Raw genomic sequence first — 22,654 nt, 5'->3', positions numbered from 1 at the left:
CTATCCTACATTCAATTAAAACATTATTCAATCTTGAAATGAATAATGTGGTAATTGAGCAAGTTGAGGGCGTCTAAACTACTTGGAGGGGGGCTCCCGAGTGACGTAGTGGTCTAAGGCACTGTGGCTCAGTGCTAGAGGCATCACTACAGACCCTGGTTCAATTCCAGGCTGTATCACAACTGGCTGTGTTTGGGAGTCCCATAGGGCAGCGCACAATTGGCCTAGCATGGTCCAGGTTAGGGTTTGGCCTGGGTAGGCTGTCATCATAAATAAGAATTTGTTCTTAACTGACATGTCTAGTTAAAGGTTAAATAAATACAATACAAAAATATAAAACTTTTGTAAACTATTATGGTCAAAACATATTAATACAACAGTAGCTAGGATGTGCAGAAGTCTGTCCATAATAAAGCGCTGCTCTTCGTTCTTAACAGCACTATCAAAAAGACAGGTCCTACACGCCCTAGTTTTGTCACACCTGGACTACTGTTCAGTCGTGTGGTCAGGTGCCACAAAGAGGAACAGGAAAATTGCAATTGGCTCAGAACAGGGCAGCACGGCTGGCCCTTAGATTTACACAGAGAGCTAATATTAATCTCTCCTGGCTCAAAGTGGAGGAGAGATTGACTTCATCACTACTTCTATTTGTGAGAGGTATTGACATGTTGAATGCACGAGCTGTCTGTTTGAACTACTGGCACATAGCTCGGACACCCATGCATACCCCACAAGACATGCCACCAGAGGTCTCTTCACAGTCCCCAGAACAGACTATGGGTGGCGCACAGTACTACATAGAGCCATGACTATGGAACTCTATTCCACATCAAGTAACTCATGCAAGCAGTACAATTAGATATAAAACAATATAAAAAATACACCTTATGGAACAGCGGAGACTGTGAAGCAACAGAAACATAGGCCCAGACACATGCATACAAACCCACAATAACATACTCACTATGCACACTTAGACATGGATTTTTTGTTGTAGATATGTGGTAGTAGAGTAGTGGCATGAGGGTACACACTTAATATGTTGTGAAATCTGTTGTAAATGTATTGTAATGTTTAAAAAATGTTATAACTGCCTTAATTTTGCTGGACCATAGGAAGAGTAGCTGCTGCCAATAATAAATATAAAATACAAATGTAGAGCTACGTTTGCAGAGCAGAGACTGAGAGCTTTGTTTATATAGACTATAGTTCAGCAGGTCCCGCATCGCTTGTACGTGGACCGTGCATTTGTTCAGGTCATGCCAGCACTGGCACAGAATAAATAGTGGGAAATTCGTCTTCTCTGAATTGGCTGAAGGATACAGGGGAGGAGGCAGAGAGTGAATGGATGAGACTGTGGACGATAAGGATATGCGGACCTAGTAGACGGCTTCGCTTTCTGGCCCCAATGGATCACTAGCGAAAGAGCAGCGGTTAATTTTACGTTCTTTATTCGTTTTGGTGGGCTACAGCCGGAGAGAACGCCGGTGGAATAATTTGTTTTTATCGCTGCCGGTAAAAAACCTTCTGTTCACACAAAAAGTTCAATTCGACCATAACGGCGACAATAAAAAAAAAGGTAAGGAACTATCCAGTTTCTTTTCAAACGAATCAATCATGCTTTTGATGGTAACTGAAGCTATGTTTATCAAAAGCAAAACTGATGGTGGCAAACCATCTGTAATTGTGCCATGCTCATATCATATGATGTATGGTATAAGTTATATTTTCATCTGCATTGTAATCTACACTATTGTTTTCTTCAACAATAAGTAAACCTATGTAAAACAAGCTCGTAATTGTTTTGTTATCTCACTCTGTTCTCATCCTTTATCTTGTTGCATTGTGCATTACTTGGCACATGTTATGCACATAAAACTATTTTAAACACTCTAGTAGCCAACAGCATGAATATGCCTACCTATTGTACCTAGACACTTATACAGTAATCAGTATTCCCTAGTTTATAGGTTGTATTTAGTTTTTGCCATTTCATCATTGGAAGTAATGTTAATTTATTTGTTTGTCTCAAGAAAGAGATAATATGCAATTCTTTCCATCACCTTCATTTACTTACTCCCACAGCTGCTCTCAGGTGATGACCGACTGAGGTATCAAACCAAAACAAGTGTACGCTTGTTTTCTAATAGACATGCTGCTGCTAACATGCACACAGGGTGTTGATTATGTCAATACCTCGTCCAGAGGGACAATAAAGACATAACAGACAACACACAAACACACACACACACACACACACACACACACACACACACACTCACACAGGCTGAGACACAAACAAACAGGTTTTAAAGTCACAGACTCACAACTTCTGCCTGAGTTTCCTGTTTCCTGGGAAAGACAAACAATGGGAGAAAGAATGTGATATCCTGTATGGGGTTTGTGTCACTCTGGACTCAAGTACCAAAATAGGCCCATAAGAGGAATTAGACTGTAATGAATTGTAGGCTACAGATAGGATACTCAAAGTATTAACTTTATAGGACAGAAAAGCCACAACTAACTGTGAACAATATGGATTGGTAGCCTACAAAGTTTGATTAATAGACCTCAGTTTACCTCAGCAGCTCAGTTCACTCAGTCACCTCAGGTAGTTTAAATAGCTGTACATGCTGAGGACAGCCAGTGCTAATGTGCCTGTCCTGTCCCTGTCACTACACTGCATGGGTCTGGTTTGTAAAGGGGACAATATTAAATTAGAGGCTCATAAAATAAGTGTCACACACAGATACACACAGACACACACGCACACACACGCACGCGCACACACACTACATTAGAGTACAAAAGCAGGACAGCATTTTGTTTACTTCAGTCTGGGATGTTCAGTTGGTTTTAATGGGGTCAGTGCTTCCAATTCAATAAAGCTATTAACTGTCACCTAAGATTCCGTTGCTGGTGCTCCAACCTGGTCTCAGAGCATTTTGTGTTATTCTGTACTTAAAATCTAAAACACTCCCTTTATTTTTTTATGTTACATTTCGTATGTTATGTATTAATTTGTAGATGTTCATCGCCCAATTCGTATTATATGTTACGAATTTGCAAAACATATGATCTTTTACAAATTATAGCTAGGTGGCTAACGTTAGCTAGGCTAGGGGTTAGAGTTAGGTGTTAGGATTAAGGTTAAGTATAGGAGTTAGGTTAAAGGGTTAAAGTTAGGGGAAGGGTTAGCTAAAAGGGTTAAGGTTGGGGTTAGGGTTAGGGTAAAGGTCAGCTAACATGCTAAGTAGTTTGAAAGTAGCTCAAAAGTAGTAAGTAGTTGAACAGTTGCTAATTAGCTAAAATTGCAGTGATGAGATTCGAACTCGCAACCTTTGGGTTGATAGAAATTTGCGTTATACACCCACCTATCCAGCCCGTCCAACCACCTACTTTAGTTTTTCTTTAAGTAACCATCTGTCTTCTGTAACCATACCAAACATAACATATCATACTAGTGGTTAGAGCGTTGGGCCAGTAACCCAAAGCTTGCTGGATCGAATCCCCGAGCTGACAAGGTAAAAATCTGTCATCTGCCCCCAGCAAGGCAGTTAACCCACTGTTCCCCGGACGCTGAAGACGTGGTTGTTGATTAAGGCAGGCCCTGCACCTCTCGGATTCAGAGTGGTTGGGTTAAATGCGGAAGACACATTTCAGTTGAATGCATTCAGTTGTACAACTGACAAGGTATCCCCCTTTCCCTAATTTGAGTGTCTGAATGTACGTTTACTATGTTACGTCTAGTCTATGAGACCAGGCTGGGTGCTCAGCCAGCACAGATAAGAGTTATTTGCTAATCAGAATACATTAATTCACGGAGCCATTCAAACAAACCAGCCTTTCAGAGAGTAAACAGTAGAAACCTTTTCTGTCTATACGTAACTTAACCTACAAAGGCGACACATGCAGAAACCTGGGTCTGAGAATAGGGTTATTATCATTTCCCACCTTTAGACCCAGCCTTTCTTTTGTCTTGAGATTTGGTTATCAGCATTTTCTGTTTTTCACACACATATCATTTGAACGTTTTTCATGCACATAGAGCAGGAGGATTGGTAGTTATTAGATTCTGTGCTCATGCAGGTGTCATCTGACAGAGGGAGCAGGTCCTGTTGAACAGGTTTTCCACCCAAGTCATTCCTCTAGTCTACAGGATATACTCTAAACCCCTTACTGCGTACAGATTTCCACAAAAAGACAAAATAGGAAAGAAAAGGAATGATGCAATAAATTGATGGCATCTCTCTCTTTGCAAAATTCTGTACTTTGGTAGAGTTTGAAATAGTTTGTCTGTGCTTCAGTATGCTTACTTTTATGAATAGGCCTAATAGTGTGGCTACTCAACTTGATTATGGTGGGTTCTAATGTAAGTTTATGCCCCAAAGCAGTGCTAATCAATTCCACGGTAACAAAGTAATGCGGAGACTCCGATTTTTCACTTTAAAATGCATGTCAAACAGAAACCAATGATTGCAAAGTTAAACAAACCATGCAACTCTATGCACAAGGATGCCTTTTAACAATTTCCACACGGTACTCTACCCTGAACCTTAGTCACTGTTGCCCTATGTACAGTACATAGTCATTGAACACTGGCCACTTTAATCATGTTTATATACTGTTTTACCCACTTCATATGTACAGTGTCTTCAGAAAGTACTCATACCTCTTGACTTATTCCACATTTTGTTGTGTTACTGCCTGAATTCAAAATGGATTGAATAAAAACATTATCACCCATCTACACACAGATTTATTGAAAATGAAATACATAAATATCTAATTTACATGTAGAAGCACCTTTGGCAGTGATTACAGCTGTGAATGTTTCTGGGTAAGTCTATAAGAGCAAATGTTGCACCTGGGTTGTGCAACATTTGCCCATTCTTTTCGAAATTCTTCAACTGTCAAATGGATTGTTGTTCGTTGCTAGACAACAATTTTCAGGTCGTGCCATATATTTTCAAGTTGATTTAAGTCAAAACTGTAACGCTCAGGAACGTTCACTGTCTTCTTGGTAAGCAGTGTAGATTTGTGCTTGTGTTTTATATTTTTGTCCTGTTGAAAGGTGAGTTCATCTCCCAGTGTCTGTTGGAAAACAGAATGAACCAGGTTTTTTGCTTGTACTTGGCTACATTCTGTTTCTTTTTTTATTGTGAAAAATACCCCAGTCCTTAAAAATTACAAGCATACCCATAACATGCTTGAACATATGGTGAGTGGTACTCAGTAATGTGTTGTATTGGATTTGCCCCAAATGTACACTGTATTCAGGACAAAAAGTTAATTGTTTTGCCAAATGTTTTGCTGTGTTACTTGTATTATTTGTCTTGTTGCAAACAAGATGCATGTTTTGTAATATTTGTATTCTGGGCAGGTTTCCTTCTTTTCACTCTGGCAATTAGGTTAGTATTGTGGAGTAACTACAATGTTATTGATCCATCCTCAGTTCTCTCCTGTCACAGCCATTGAACTCTGTAACTGTTTTAAAGTCACCATTGGCCTCATGGTGAAATCCCTGAGTGGTTTCCTTCTTCTCCAACAACTGAGTTAGGAGGGACGCCTGTATCTTTGTTGTGATTGGGTGTATTGATACAACATCCAAAGTGTAATTAATGACTTCACCATGCTTAAAGGGATATTCAATGTCTGACTTTTTCTAGCAGTAGGTGCCCTTCTTGGAGAGGCATACTAAAACCTCCCAGATATGCATCTGTTGGTCACAGATACCTTAAAATAAAAGTTATGGATGTGGATCAGAAAACCAGTCAGTATCTAGTGTGACCATCACTTACCTCATGCAGTGCGACATCTCTCATTTACATAGAGTTGATCAGGCTGTTGATTGTGGCCTGTGGAATGTTGTTCCACTCCTTTTGGCAGGAACTGGAACACGCTGTCGTACACGCCAATCCAGAGCATCCCAAACATGCTCAATGGGTGACATGTCTGGTGTGTATGCAGGCCATGAAAGAACTGGGACATTTTCAGATTCCAGGAATTCTGTACAGATCCTTGCGACATGGGGCCGTGCATTATCATGCTGAAATATGAGGTGATGGCGGTGGATGAATGGCACGATAATGGGCCTTAGGATTTTGTCATGGTATCTCTGTGCATTCAAATTGCCATTGATAAAATGCAATTGTGTTCGTTTTCCGTAGTTTACGCCTGCCGATGCCATAACCCCACCACCACCATGGGGCACTCTGTTCACAATGTTGACATCAGCAAATCCGCTTGCCCCCATTAAGCCATACACATTGTCTGCCATCTGCCTGATACAGATGAAACCGGGATTCATCTGCGAAGAGTATACTTCTCGAGCATGCCACTGGCCATCGAAGGTGAGCATTTGTCTACTGAAGTTGTTTATGACGCCGAACTGCAGGTCAAGACCCTGATGAGGACAACGAGCACTCAGATGAGCTTCCCTGAGATGGTTTGTGACAATCATCAATGGAAAAATTAATTCCCAAGTTTATCAAGACATTTTGTAGGAGAGTGTTAGGCTATCTATCCACCAATTGAAGCTCATCAGAAGCTTGGTGACGCAACAGGGCAACAACTCAAAACACAGAAGGAAATCAACAGAATGCCTTCAACAGAAGAAAATACGCCTTCTGGAGTGGCCCAGTCAGAGTCCAGACCTCAACCCGATTGAGATGCTGTGGCATGACCTCAATAGAGCAGTTCACACCAGACATCCCAAGAATATTGCTGAACTGAAACAGTTTTGTAAAGAGGAATGGTCCAAAATTCCTCCTGACCGTTGTGCAGGTCTGATCCACAACTACAGAAAATGTTTGGTTGAGGTTATTGCTTCCAAAGGAGGGTCAACCAGTTATTAAATCCAAGGGTTCACATACTTTTTCCACCCTGCACTGAATGTTTATGTGGTGTGTTCAATAAAGACATGAACATGTATAATTGTTTGTGTGTTATTAATTTAAGCAGACTGTGTTTGTCTATTGTTGTGGCCAAGATGCAGATCAGATCAAATTATATGACCAATTTATGCAGAAATACAGGTATTTCCAAAGGGTTCGCATACTTTTTCTTGCCACTGTACAATGCAAACAGAAAAATCTCAAATTATCTGTACATATTGCCCTCTGTACTCCTAGTCTCACAGAGAAGGCAACTGTAGTGAACATGGTTCACAATGTCAGTTGTGTAAACAGGAATATTTTCCTTGTTGGCGGTTTACAAGCAGTCCCCAGGCAGTGCATCTCTGGACCTTTACCTTGTTGGCGGTTTACAAGCAGTCCCCAGGCAGAGCATCTCTGGACCTTTTCCTTGTTGGCGGTTTACAAGCAGTCCCCAGGCAGAGCATCTCTGGACCTTTACCTTGTTGGCGGTTTACAAGCAGTCCCCAGGCAGAGCATCTCTGGACCTTTTCCTTGTTGGCGGTTTACAAGCAGTCCCCAGGCAGAGCATCTCTGGACCTTTACCTTGTTGGCGGTTTACAAGCAGTCCCCAGGCAGAGCATCTCTGGACCTTTTCCTTGTTGGCGGTTTCCAAGCAGTCCCCAGGCAGAGCATCTCTGGACCTTTACCTTGTTGGCGGTTTACAAGCAGTCTCCAGGCAGAGCATCTCTGGACCTTTACCTTGTTGGCGGTTTACAAGCAGTCCCCAGGCAGAGCATCTCTGGACCTTTTCCTTGTTGGCGGTTTACAAGCAGTCCCCAGGCAGAGCATCTCTGGACCTTTTCCTTGTTGGCGGTTTACAAGCAGTCCCCAGGCAGAGCATCTCTGGACCTTTTCCTTGTTGGCGGTTTACAAGCAGTCCCCAGGCAGAGCATCTCTGGACCTTTACCTTGTTGGCGGTTTACAAGCAGTCCCCAGGCAGAGCATCTCTGGACCTTTACCTTGTTGGCGGTTTACAAGCAGTCCCCAGGCAGAGCATCTCTGGACCTTTACCTTGTTGGCGGTTTACAAGCAGTCCCCAGGCAGAGCATCTCTGGACCTTTACCTTGTTGGCGGTTTACAAGCAGTCCCCAGGCAGAGCATCTCTGGACCTTTTCCTTGTTGGCGGTTTACAAGCAGTCCCCAGGCAGAGCATCTCTGGACCTTTTCCTTGTTGGCGGTTTACAAGCAGTCCCCAGGCAGAGCATCTCTGGACCTTTTCCTTGTTGGCGGTTTACAAGCAGTCCCCAGGCAGAGCATCTCTGGACCTTTACCTTGTTGGCGGTTTACAAGCAGTCCCCAGGCAGAGCATCTCTGGACCTTTACCTTGTTGGCGGTTTACAAGCAGTCCCCAGGCAGAGCATCTCTGGACCTTTACCTTGTTGGCGGTTTACAAGCAGTCCCCAGGCAGAGCATCTCTGGACCTTTACCTTGTTGGCGGTTTACAAGCAGTCCCCAGGCAGAGCATCTCTGGACCTTTTCCTTGTTGGCGGTTTACAAGCAGTCCCCAGGCAGAGCATCTCTGGACCTTTTCCTTGTTGGCGGTTTACAAGCAGTCCCCAGGCAGAGCATCTCTGGACCTTTACCTTGTTGTCGGTTTACAAGCAGTCCCCAGGCAGAGCATCTCTGGACCTTTACCTTGTTGGCGGTTTACAAGCAGTCCCCAGGCAGAGCATCTCTGGACCTTTACCTTGTTGGCGGTTTACAAGCAGTCCCCAGGCAGAGCATCTCTGGACCTTTTCCTTGTTGGCGGTTTACAAGCAGTCCCCAGGCAGAGCATCTCTGGACCTTTTCCTTGTTGGCGGTTTACAAGCAGTCCCCAGGCAGAGCATCTCTGGACCTTTACCTTGTTGGCGGTTTACAAGCAGTCCCCAGGCAGAGCATCTCTGGACCTTTTCCTTGTTTTACGTCTGACATTTGTCCTTCCACAGGACATCCTGTGTAAAATAAATAGTCAGTAACTTATTTTCACTTACAAAACCATGGACACACTGAACTGTCCCGTTGTCCATTTAGGCACAGTCTTTTGAAATACATGAATAAACAGAATGTTTTTTTTGATTTAGCAGACATTTAGGAATTAAATGTTTATTTTTCCTGGTTGATTTTTTTTGTTGGTGTTATGGTTTTTGAGTGACCGTACTCATCCTCCTTCATTAGTGGAAGGTTTGAATACCTTGGTTTACTGACTGACGGTGACATGCATTTCTTTCTCCTCTTTGACTACTTGTGTGTTTGGTGTTCAGTACGATGCAGAGAGCAGAAAGCAATGGGATTAGGCCGGACACAGGCTCCTCAGCAGGTAGGGAATTTCTCTGGGAGGCAGGGCCCATATCATTTAGATCAGTGTTTCCCAACCTTTGTCGGTTACTGTACCACCAACTGAATTCTGCTCTGTCCGGAATACCCCTGAAGTACCAGTAAGGTAAGTAGGTCTGATAAGTTTTCTTAAGTACCCCCTGTGGATAGGCCAAGTACCCCTGGTTGTGAACCACTGATTTAGATGAAAGAGACTATTAGGACAACAAGCAATATATTTAAGGAGGAGAGAGGATTTCCAGTTTGTTGACAAATTCCACCTAAAATTGCCAGAGCACATGCACCTCCTTAAAAATAATTTCAAAAATGGACATACTGTAAAGATGGATTTATAGATTACCCATTTGTGTCAGTGGACATTGACAGAAGCACAATACATTAAGTGCCCCTGTCTAATCGGAATAACGAGTAATGTCACAATTCCAAGCATCCAGATTCCAGACACTCATTCTTTGGGCATGAGCCCCAATTATGAACAAAATGGAAACAAAAATTGCTTGCTTTGGATATATCTTTAATTGGTATATTTCAAATCAAATCAAAGTTTATTTGTCACGTGCGCCGAATACAACAGTTACTTACCGGCTCTAACCAATGGAGCAAAAGGTGTGTGTGTGTGTGTGTGCAGGTAGGTAGGTAAGTAAAGAAATAAAACATTTGAAAAAGAGTCGCAAGGCTATATACAGATACCTGTTAGTCAGGCTTATTGAGGTAGTATGTACATGTAGGTATCGTAAAAGTGACTATGCATATATGATGAACAGAGAGTAGCAGAAGCGTAAAAAGAGGGGTTGGCGGGTGGTGGGACACAATGATGATAGCCCAGTTAGCCAATGTGTGGGAGCACTGGTTGGTCGGGCCAATTTAGGTAGTATGTACATGAATGTATAGTTAAAGTGACTATGCATATAAGATAAACAGAGAGTAGCAGCAGAGGGGTTGGGGGGGGCACACAATGCAAATATTCTGTGTAACCATTTGGTTACCTGTTCAGGAGTCTTATGGCATAGGGGTAAAAACTGTTGAGAAGTCTTTTTGTCCTAGACTTGGCACTCCGGTAACACTTGCCATGCGGTAGTAGAGAGAACAGTCTATGACTGGGGTGGCTGGGGTCTTTGACAATTTTTAGGGCCTTCCTCTGACACCGCCCGGTGTAGAGGTCCTGGATGGCAGGCAACTTTGCCCCAGTAATGTACTGGGCCGTACGCACTACCCTCTGAAGTGCCTTGCGGTCAGAGGCCGAGCAGTTGCCGTACCAGGCAGTGATGCAACTGGTCAGGATGCTCTCGATGTTGCAGCTGTTGAACCTTTTGAGGATCTCAGGACCCGTGCCAAATCTTTTTAGTTTTCGGAGGGGGAATAGGCTTTGTCGTGCCCTCTTCACGACTGTCTTGGTGTGTTTGGACTAGAGGTCGACCGATTAATCGGAATGGCCGATTAATTAGGGCCGATTTCAAGTTTTCATAACAATCGGAAATCGGTATTTTTGTGCGCCGATTTAAAAAATAATATATATATATATATATTTTTTTTTACAACTTTATTTAATCTTTATTTAACTAGGCATGTCAGTTAAGAACACATTCTTATTTTCAATTACGGCCTAGGAACGGTGGGTTAACTGCCTCGTTCAGGGGCAGAAAGACACATTTTCACCTTGTCAGCTCAGGGGATCCAATCTTGCAACCTTACAGTTAACTATTTCAACGCAATAACGACCTGCCTCTCTCTCGTTGCACTACACAAGGAGACTGCATACTAAAGTGCCTGTAAGAACATCCAATAGTTAAAGGTTGATGAAATACAAATGGTATAGAGGGAAATAGTCCTATAATAACTACAACCTAAAACTTCTTACCTGGGAATATTGAAGACTCATGTTAAAAGGAACCACCAGCTTTCATATGTTCTCATGTTCTGAGCAAGGAACTGAAATGTTGCACTTTTACGTTCTTCTCCAACACTTTGTTTTTGCATTATTTAAACCAAATTGAACATGTTTTATTATCTACTTGAGGCTAAATTGATTTTATTGATGTATTATATTAAGTTAAAATAAGTGTTAATTCAGTATTGTTATAATTGTCATTATTACATATACATATATTTTTTAATCGGCATCGTCTTTTTTGGTCCTCCAATAATCGGTATCGGTATCGGCGTCGAAAAATCATAATCGGTCGACCTCTAGTTTGGACCAATCTAGTTTGTTGTTGATGTGGACACAAAGGAATTTGAAGCTCTCAACCTGCTCCACTACAGCCCCGTCGATGAGAATGGGGACATGCTCGGTGCTCCTTTTCCCGTACTCCACAATCATCTCCTTAGTCTTGGTTACGTTGAGGTTGTTATTCTGGCACCACCCAGCCAGGTCTCTGACCTCCTCCCTATAGGCTGTCTCGTCGTGGTCGGTGATCAGGCCTACCACTGTTGTGTCGTCAGCAAACTTAATGATGGTGTTGGAGTCGTGCCTGGCCATGCAGTCGTGGGTGAACAGGGAGTACAGGAGGGGACTGAGCACACACCCCTGTGGAGCTCCAGTGTTGAGGATCAGCGTGGCAGATGTGTTGCTACCTACCCTCACCACCTGGGGGCAGCCTGTCAGGAAGTCCAGGATCCAGTTGCAAAGGGAGGTGTTTAGTCCCAGGTTCCTTAGTTTGGTGATGAGCTTTGAGGGTACTATAGTGTTGAACGCTGAGCTGTAGTCAATGAAAAGCATTCTCACATAGGTGTTCCTTTTGTCCAGGTGGGAAAGGGCAGTGTGGAGTGCAATAGAGATTGCATCATCTGTGGATCTGTTTGGGCGGTATGCAAATTGGAGTGGGTCTAGGGTTTCTGGGATAATGGTGTTGATGTGAGCCATTACCAGCCTTTCAAAGCACTTCATGGCTATGGACGTGAGTGCTACGGGTCTGTAGTCATTTAGGCAGGTTGCCTTTGTGTTCTTGGGCACAGGGACTATGGTGGTCTGCTTGAAGCATGTTGGTATTAAAGACTCAATCAGGGACATGCTGAAAATGTCAGTGAAGACACCTGCCAGTTGGTCAGCACATGCCCGGAGCACACATCCTGGTAATCCGTCTGGCCCCGCAGCCTTGTGTATGTTGACCTGTTCTTACTCACGTCAGCTACGGAGAGCATGATCACACAGTCGTCCAGAACAGCTGATGCTCTCATGCATGTCTCAGTGTTGCTCGCCTCGAAGCGAGCATAGAAAGTGATTTAGCTCGTCTGGTAGGTTCGTGTAACTGGGCAGCTCGCGGCTGTGCTTCCCTTTGTAGTCTGTAATAGTTTGCAAGCAAGTAATAGTTTGTAGTATGATTCAATCTTAGTCCTGTATTGATGCTTTGCCTGTTTGAACGTTCGTCGCAGGGCATAGCGGGATTTCTTGTAAGCTTCCGGGTTAGAGTCCCGCACCTTGAAAGCGGCAGCTCTACCCTTTAGCCCAGTGCAAATGTTACCTGTAATCCATGGCTTCTGGTTGGGGTATGTGCGTACAGTCACTGTGGGGATGACAAACTCAATGCACTTATTGATAAAGCCAGTGACTGATGTGGTGTATTCCTCAATGTCATCTGAAGAATCCCGGAACATGTTCCAGTCTGTTATAGCAAAGCAGTCCTGTAGTTTAGCATCTGCTTCATCTGACCATTTTTTTATAGACCGAGTCACTGGTGCTTCCTGCTTTAATTTTTGCTTGTAAGCAGGAATCAGGAGGATAGAGTTGTGGTCGGATTTACGAAATGGAGAGCGAGGGAGAGCTTTGTACGCGTCTCTGTGTGGAGTACAGGTGATCTAGAATTTTTTTCCTCTGGTTGCACATTTAACATGTTGATAGAGATTTGATTTAGAACTGATTTAAGTTTCCCTGCGTTAAAGTCTATTTATGGGGATGTCACGTTCTGACCTTTGTTTCCTTTGTTTTGTCTTTATTTAGTATGGTCAGGGCGTGGTTTGGGGTGGGCAGTCTATGTTTGTGTTTCTATGTTTTTTCTATTTCTGTGTTTGGCCTGATATGGTTCTCAATCAGAGGCAGCTGTTTATCGTTGTCCCTGATTAAGAACCATATTTAGGTAGCCTGGGTTTCACTGTTGGTTTGTGGATGTTTGTTTCCTGTGTCAGTGTTTGTGCCACACGGGACTGTTTCGTTTATATCCACTTTGTTATTTTGTATTCTGTCATGTTCAGTTTATACTATTAAAACATGGACATTTACCACGCTGCATTTTGGTCCGATCCTTGCTACACCTCTTCAGACGAAGAAGAGGAAATCTGTCATTGTAGGGGAACTCTGAGAATGATCAATGTAGCTAGCTTTGTTGACAAACCATTATTTGTGTAAATTCTGGTCACTTTTCACCTCTCAGAGGATATTGTGTTGTATAGGAAGACTGTTTCTAGCAGATCTAAGATGGAGCCTGAGCTATAGAGCAACCTGTGTCCCAGTGGGCAATGGTTGTGCAGTGAGGAATGCCCTGAGGCTTTATCTACTGTAGTTCCCACACCACAGTGTAGAAAGCACATTACCATCCTTTGGTTATGTTTGGTCTCTTCCTCTGCGTTGCAGACCAGCACTCAATTGCTCTGAGGCTTAGAAAATGAGAATAACAGCAAAGCAGACCCCATGTTTAGCTCTTGCTCTGTGTTCGGTCTGCTGGCTGTGGATGCTATCCTGCTGCTTTGCCTGCAAGCTGTGGGAGCTGTCGATGATCCTTCCTGTAATTACCCTGTCTGTTTCTCTCTCCTTTTTATTACTATCCTACTCTCTTTATCACTATATCTCTCCATCTTTCTCTCTCACAAACATATACATACATACACACACACACACACACAGTCGCTTCACCTTACTACATGTACAGTGGGGCAAAAAAGTATTTAGTCAGCCACCAATTGTGCAAGTTCTCCCACTTAAAAATATGAGAGGCCTGTAATTTTCATCATAGGTACACTTCAACTATGACAGAGAAAATTAGACAAAAAATCCAGAAAATCACATTGTAGGATTTTTAATGAATTTATTTGCAAATTTTGGTGGAAAATAAGTATTTGGTCACCTACAAACAAGCAAGATTTCTGGCTCTCACAGACCTGTAACTTCTTCTTTAAGAGGCTCCTCTGTCCTCCACTCGTTACCTGTATTAATGGCACCTGTTTCAACTTGTTATCAGTATAAAAGACACCTGTCCACAACCTCAAACAGTCAAACTCCAAACTCCACTATGGCCAAGACCAAAGAGCTGTCAAAGGACACCATTAACAAAATTGTAGACCTGCACCAGGCTGGGAAGACTGAATCTGCAATAGGTAAGCAGCTTGGTTTGAAGAAATCAACTGTGGGAGCAATTATTAGGAAATGGAAGACATACAAGACCACTGATAATCTCCCTCGATCTGGAATGAGAAACAAAATATGAAAATATTCACATATGTACATGGCTAGTTTTCTAACAATAGTTTTTAAATCAAGTAAGCAATATCAACTCCTGGCCACTGTTGACGAAGTCATTTCCTTGCTGTTCTTGATCTAAGATCTCACCCCGTGGGGTCAAAATGATCACAAGAACGGGGAGCAAAAATCCCAGAACCACACGGGGGGACCTAGTGAATGACCTGCAGAGAGCTGGGACCAAAGTAACAAAGCCTTAAACAAACCAAAGCCTCAAACCAAACTACGCCGCCAGAAACTCAAATCCTGCAGTGCCAGACGTGTCCCCCTGCTTAAGCCAGTACATGTCCAGGCCCGTCTGAAGTTTGCTAGAGAGCATTTGGATGATCCAGAAGAAGATTGGGAGAATGTCATATGGTCAGATGAAACCAAAATATAACTTTTTGGTAAAAACTCAACTCGTCGTGTTTGGAAGACAAAAAATGCCAAGTTGCATCCAAAGAACACCATACCTACTGTGAAGCATGGGAGTGGAAACATCATGCTTTGGGGCTGTTTTTCTGCAAAGGGACCAGGACGACTGATCTGTGTAAAGGAAAGAATGAATGGGGCCATGTATCGTGAGATTTTGAGTGAAAACCTCCTTCCATCAGCAAGGGCATTGAAGATGAAACGTGGCTGGGTCTTTCAGCATGACAATGATCCCAAACACACCGCCCGGGCAACGAAGGAGTGGCTTCGTAAGAAGCATTTCAACGTCCTGGAGTTAAAAGTCTGTGTTGCCAAATAACAGCCCCAAAATATCACTGCTCTAGAGGAGATCTGCATGGAGGAATGGGCCAAAATACCAGCAACAGTGTGTGAAAACCTTGTGAAGACTTACAGAAAACGTTTGACCTCTGTTATTGCCAACAAAGGGTATATAACAAGTATTGAGATAAACTTTTGTTATTGACCAAATACTTGTTTTCCACCATAATTTGCAAAAAAATTCATTAGAAATCCTACAATGTGATTTTCTGGAAAAAAAAATTCTCATTTTGTCTGTCATAGTTGAAGTGTACCTATGATGAAAATTACAGGCCTCTCTCATCTTTTTAAGTGGGAGAACTTGCACAATATTGGTGGCTGACTAAATACTTTTTTGCCCCACTGTATTATTAAACGTTGTTTATTTACTCCTTGTCCTATTCTTTTTTTCAATATTTTTCTCTCTGAGTTGTTGGGAAGGGTCTGGAAGTATGCATTTCACTGTTTGTCTACTCCTGTTGTTTACTAAGCATGTGACAAAAACTATTTAATTTGACACACACATACACACACCAGAGGAGCTGGAGTGCTCATTTAGGAGCTGTGTTTGAGGGCCTGAATTATAATGACCACTGAGAGGACTGTGCTGAATGGGGGGATGGTAATGGACGGATAGACCTGAGATGAGCAGCTATTATTCTCATACTGAAGCAGCAATAGTGATGTGTATGTAGAGCATGGAAGCAGCCGTGTTCAGGCAGCAGACATATCCCACAGCCATGAGACCAGAGTAATCAATACTGCTCAGTGATTCAACCCCCAAGTGTGTGTTTCACAGAGCTACAGCTGGAGGGGATGGCTTGGTAAAGAGATGGTTCGCTCGCTAAAGAGCCTTCTGAACCTGTGATATATATACATTTCTAACCTTGTTTTTTTTTAGCTCTGAATGCTGATTGGCTGACAGCCGTGGTATATCAGACCGTATACCACAGGTATGAGAACATTTATTTTTACTGCTATAATTACTTTGGGTAACCAGTTTATAATAGCAATAAGGCACCTTGGGGGTTTGTTATATATTGCCAATATACCATAGCTAAGGGCTGTGTCCAGGCACTCCGAGTTGGGTCGTGCAAAGAACAATCGTTAGCCTTGCTATATTGGCCATATACAGTACCACTTGAAAATAAAAGAGAGCCGCACACTCTAGGAGCTCAGATGCAAAAATGTAATTACCAACGTTTCTCTTTTATTTTCAAGTTTTCTACTCCGCTAGCCAGCACCTCGCCTAAATAGGTGTGCGTTTCTTTTTCTTCTACATATACAGTGTCACACCTCCTAGGGCCTTATTGCTTGAATATATATATATTAGTTTTCTCCTCAATAGCTTGTTTAAAGCCTAAAGTGTACTCTTTATTCTTATTTTCTATATTCTGTGTTTGCTCATATTGGCACTTTTCATTAAAGCTGTAGGCCATATGTTGAGGATTTAGAAGTAATTTCAGTGCTGTCTGGCAGATCGAAGACAATGTGTCATCCATGAGTGGATGAGCCCTGCATCATTAATGTTGTGTTATATGAGCCCTCCTCCCTCCCTCATTAGAGGCCACCTGTCCTGTTCCCCTCCACACAGCAAGCCACTGAGCAGGTAGCCAGCAGCAGTCAGTCACCTTCATAGCACCATGGCCTGTTATCACTCACCTCTTCCATCAGTGTGCATTGGTCTCTATATGGCAATACACTTTAGTCACGTACAATAATTGGCTTACAGTGTAAATTAATGTTTTCAGTCAATGTTGTTGAGTACAGCCCCTGATAATGTGACCTGGACATTGAAACAAACCTGATACAGTGGCAGTGTGCTCGGCTGTAAAGCTGGATCGTGCATAAGAGGTGAGGAAGACTGTTTCAGGCCTACCAGAGTTTCTCCTATAATCTGACAAGATAATGCTTATCTTCATGCAAAATATTCTGATAGAAAATTTACAATTTACCCTCTTTCTGTACGTCTATCTGCAAAGCAGACCCAAAAGCCATCTGACATAAAGAAATGCATGTCGATGTCTCAGCATGTCATCGGCATATACAGTATCTAAGTAAAATTATAAATCATTTCAAATTCCTTATATTAATGAAGTAAACCAGACTGCACAATTTTCTTTTTTTTGTTTTAATTACGGATAGCCAGGGGCACACTCCAACACTCAGACATAATTTACAAACAAAGCATTTGTGTTTAGTGAGTCCTCCAGATCAGAGGCAGTTGGGATAACCAGGGATGTTCTCTTGATAAGTGTTTGAATAGGACAATTTTCCAGGCTCGCTAAACATGTTAAGTGTAACAAGTACTTTTGGATGTCAGGGATGTATGGAGTAAAAAGTACATTATTTTCTTCAGGAACGTAGTGAAGTAAAAGTAAAAGTAAAAAAATGTATATAAATAGTAAACTACAGATACACAAAAAATTGCTTAAATAGTACTTTCAAGTACTGTATTTTTAATTAAGTACTTTACACCACTGTAAAGAAACCTATGTTGTGATATTTGCGTTGTTTTCTTTATAACCCATTTGTTCATACGCCACTGTGATATACAATAAGTCTGTGACAACAAAAAGACAACAGTGACCCAGTGGCGGAATAAATTCAACTACACAAAACCGAAGACCAACATCTGTCCAGTGACGGTCACAAAGTGAATATTGCATGTAACAGTTTACTAACTACTGATTTAGAACCATGGCGTTACCGCAAGTCAGCACAAAGACAACGGGAGTACTGCCTCTGCTATTCCAGCACCATTTCAACTTAAACATCATCAAATCAACAAGGCAATATGTGTTTACTTTAATACACTGAAAACAAACTTAAAGATACCAAAATATCATGTGGCTATTCATGGTACTTCTGTCTGTCTATGTGTGCGTGCTCGCACAAGAAAATATATTTTGGGGCACTCACCCTACTTGTAGACTTGTTGAACACCAATGCTGTCCTAATTCCTTTCATGTTGGCAAATGGTCTATGGCTCTGTAAGCCTTTGTTTTTTTTTTCCATAGGCAATCTAGCTAAATTGCTTGCTAGCCTAACTTCCTCCGATGGGCAACAATGAACCAGCTAGTTTAGCTAGCTACCTAATGTGAGCCAACTAGGCTACATCTACAGTAGGCTACATATTGAACTTCAATCATCTCAGACCAGTGGCACAATATTTTAATATATGGTTAAATCAGAATCACCATCATAATCATTGGCCTCTACATAGAATTAAGTCATAACCACATGTCCAAATCCCCATCACCGTCCATGGCTTAGGAAAGGGCCAATTTAGCAAGCTAGCTACTGCAGGACATCAACACAAGCAGACAAGAAACAGACACGTTATTCTGGCAATGATGGACGTTTTGCTCAGGATGTAATTTTATGAGAAGCCAAATCCAAACTGGCCACCCTTGGTGGGTGTTTTGCTGCCCCAGAACAACCTACAGTTGAGCTCAGCTCAACTCTGATTGGCTAATTACTTTATTTTTAAAAATGATCAAGGGAGTCCAAATACTTGCTGGCATCAATTATTGAAATACTACGGCGCCAACATATACATGGTCTACACATACTAAGAAAGAGGGGTGCTGTTTCCCTCGCTCTGATGATTTCTCAGGTGAGATTCAACCACTTGCGAATTTACAGAAAAATTATGACAATCCAGAGAGACAAAAGATAAATTATTTTATAATTGAAATGTTTTTATTGGTCAAATATTTGTGGTAGCCTGGCTTCCTTTTGTATCCATGAATACACACCATTGCATATGCAACCCCCACCAAAGCACAACTCAATGCCAAATCCTGACTTTCCATGAGCTCAGTTTGCCTCCTAAGTGGAATAGACAGACCCTGGCATAAGTGTTCACACTATGACAGATTGAGAGGTCCTCTATCACATTGGTGGTTTGCTCCAATGGACCAATGGTGAGTAATCCACAGTGACTGTTGGGTATCCGCTAGCCTTTTTCCCATAATGCCTCATGGTCTGTTCTGTCTATAAAATCCACACATAGTGAAAAGTCTTTACTCCTTATCAAATTTGGAGTGGTAATGTTCTGAGGTTTTCATTGCCCCTCTAAGTCAGGGAGGTCTTCCCTACACATGTTTTGCTGGCCTGATAAAGCTGTTTGACAGTGATCAGCTTAAGTCACCAGAGGGTCTCATTACATTATCCAGTAGTTATGGTAGTTATCAACTGACAAACACTCTCTAAAGGATGTACAAGAAAGTGCATAAAATAAGTCAGTGAGTGATAAGACTGGGTTGGGTTGTAGGATTTAACTGGAGCGAGATATTTGGTTATATAGGTCTTCGAAGTATAGATATTTTGCATTGATAATGCGACACATGTCCACTGTGTGTGTCTACAACACTGCGTTCTCGACAGTTGGTTTAGCATTCAGAATAACCTTTTCACTAAAGTCCCTAAAGACCTTCCCCTGGGCACCATTCACATTACTCTGGAAATTGGATGCATGGTGGTGGTAATTCATCTATATTTACTGAACAAGGACAATGTTATTGTTGAATATATAGCTTTAAATAAAACCAGGCAGCACAAACTTGTTTTACAAGGGCTGGCTCAAAGGAAAATTTAGTTTCTCCACAGATTTTTTTGTTTTTGTGTTGACTAAAATGAAAAAAGAAAAAAATATTTTAAACATGACTGAACAGTGATGTGTTGTTGAGCAGGCATAGCGTGACACTCATGTCATTTATAGAATAAAGTCAATTCCTCAATCATGAATACGTAAACAAGCTAAACAGAAACAGTACGTTAGAGGAGCTAGACAATCAAGCATGAGATATCAGCATACATGTTATATGAATCTCTTTCTCTCTCTCTCTCTCTCTCTCTCTCTCTCTCTCTCTCTCTCTCTCTCTCTCTCTCCCCCCTCTCTTTGTCTGTCTCTTAGGACCCCCGCAGAGATGTTAAGAGCAGCCCTTCATGTCCTCCATCTCTTGCAAATCATATTAAAACCCTGCAGCTCCAGGTCATTGTTTTCTCTCTAACAGTTCTGCCTTTCAGTGGTGTAAAGTACTTTAAAGTACGACTTAAGTAAAGTACTACTTAAGTCATAGATTTTTTACAACTTTTACATTTACTCCGCTACATTCCTAAAGAAAATAATGTACTTTTTACTCCATACATTTTCCCTGAAACTCAGAAGTATGCTTTACATTTTGAATGCTTAGCAGACAGATTTTTTTCCATTCACACACTGATCTGGCTGACTAAACACAAATACTTCATTTGTCAATTATGTCATCAGTGTGTGAATGGTACAGTAGGGCCAAGGCAAGGCAAGGGCCGCATGGTGGACTGCCTGCGACTGGAACGAATTGCAAAAATCTCTGAAGTTGGAGACTTTTATCTCCCTCACCAACTTTAAACATCTGCTATCTGAGCAGCTAACCGATCGCTGCAGCTGTACATAGTCCATTGGTATATAGCCCACCCCAATTTACCTACCTCATCCCCATACTGTTTTTATTTTATTTACCGTTCTGCTCTTTTGCACACCAGTATCTCTACCTGCACATGTTCATCTGATCATTTATCACTCCAGTGTTAATCTGCTAAATTGTAATTATTCACTCCTATGGCCTATTTATTGCCTACCTCCTCATGCCTTTTGCACACAATGTATATAGATTCTTTTTTCTACTATGTTATTGACTTGTTTATTGTTTATTGTTTACTCCATGTGTAACTATGTGTTGTTGTCTGTTCACACTGCTATGCTTTATCTTGGCCAGGTCGCAGTTGCAAATGAGAACTTGTTCTCAACTAGTCTACCTGGTTAAATAAAGGGGTTCTCAACTAGCCTACCTGGTTAAATAAAGGTGAAATAAAATAAATAAATAAAATAAAGTGTGCCTTTGACTATCCGTAAAATAATAAATCAAGAAAATTGTGTTGTCTGGTTTGGTTATTTAAGGAATGTGAAATGATTTACATTTACTTTTGATACTTAACTATATTTAAACCAAATACTTTTAGACTTTTACTCAATTAATATTTTAGTGGGTGACTTTCACTTTTACTTGAGTCATTTTCTATTAGGGTATCTTTACTTTTACTCAAGTAGGACAATTGGATACTTTTTCCACCACTGCTGCCTTTGAAAATCTCAGCAGCACCCACAATCCCTTGGGGCCATGGGCTTATTTGATAGGGTCAGACAGTGTGCGACTGACACCATGGACACTGTCTCACCCCCTCAGCCCCTTCAGCTCAGTGGCATCTGGGTTATGCACGCACAGTGTTTGTCACAGGCCAGGGCCTTCAGCAGGCCCCAGAGCAGTGTCCTAGGGTGCAGAGAACCAGGCCCCACATCCCCAGCCATAACAGACATCTCAATGGGACGGTGGTGGCAGTCCAGACCCCCAGGCCCCTCTCCTCCAACCCCTGCCATGCTGCACAAAGCCGGGCTTGACTCTACCGCCCGGCAGCACACAAAAAGCTTTTCTCTCTCTCCACATTCACCAACTAGAGCTTAATCACATGGCTTTAATTGGGTATAATCGGGTATGTCCTGTGTGTGTATTACAAAGATGTACTGACAACTTTCCTCAAGGAGTATAATGTGGACCTCTCATTCACAGACATGGTGGTGTGACTTTAAGAGCTCACAGAGGGGAGAAGATACAGCCCTCTCAGAATCTATAGGTTCATCCCTGTTGATTAAATGCAGAATGTGTGCTTATAAAGCCACCCGTCTGAATAGGGAGAGCATATTAGAGCAGTGAGGAAGAGTAAAAGTGATCAAAATCCATTTAATTTGGTAAACACAAACACTACAACGTATGAGACGTAGCATAATAATCAAGCAATCACTAATGCATAACTAGACTTGATACTTTTACATTTTTGTATTTATTTATTTTAATCCACTCATATTTGAATTATGACTACAAAATGCCACTACTGGAATGTGATATCCTGGAACAGAGGCAGCAGTCAGGAGGCTTTCCCTGTCACTGAAGGCATGTCATGGGCGTCATCTCTGAGAATAGATGGAATGCTAACACTGTCCACCATGCGGCCCTTGCCTTGCCTTGGCCCTACTGTACTATATGTGTTCGTGTCCTAGCCTGCCTGACAGCTGTATCTCTGTATGTGGCATGGGGCTGTGCCCTGTCAGTCCTACTGTACTATATGTGTTCGTGTCCTAGCCTGCCTGCCTGACAGCTGTGTCTCTGTATGTGACATGGGGCTGTGCCCTGTCAGTCCT

General features: G+C 42.1%; 1 protein-coding gene across 1 annotated transcript in view; it reads left to right on the top strand.

The window, feature by feature from the left end:
• Window positions 1–1,384: 1,384 nt before the first annotated feature.
• LOC139371283 (FERM domain-containing protein 4B-like) overlaps window positions 1,385–22,654 on the top strand; it is a 67,538-nt gene continuing 46,268 nt past the window's right edge. The window contains exon 1 of the mRNA XM_071111569.1: window positions 1,385–1,579. The gene's annotated coding sequence lies outside the window, so the exon portion shown is untranslated. The remainder of the gene's footprint in view (window positions 1,580–22,654) is intronic.

Source organism: Oncorhynchus clarkii, chromosome 17 (genome assembly GCF_045791955.1).
Source record: "Oncorhynchus clarkii lewisi isolate Uvic-CL-2024 chromosome 17, UVic_Ocla_1.0, whole genome shotgun sequence".
NCBI lineage: Eukaryota > Metazoa > Chordata > Actinopteri > Salmoniformes > Salmonidae > Oncorhynchus > Oncorhynchus clarkii.
Note: the sequence above shows the minus strand (reverse complement) of the source record. Positions and strands in the feature narration are given on the sequence as shown.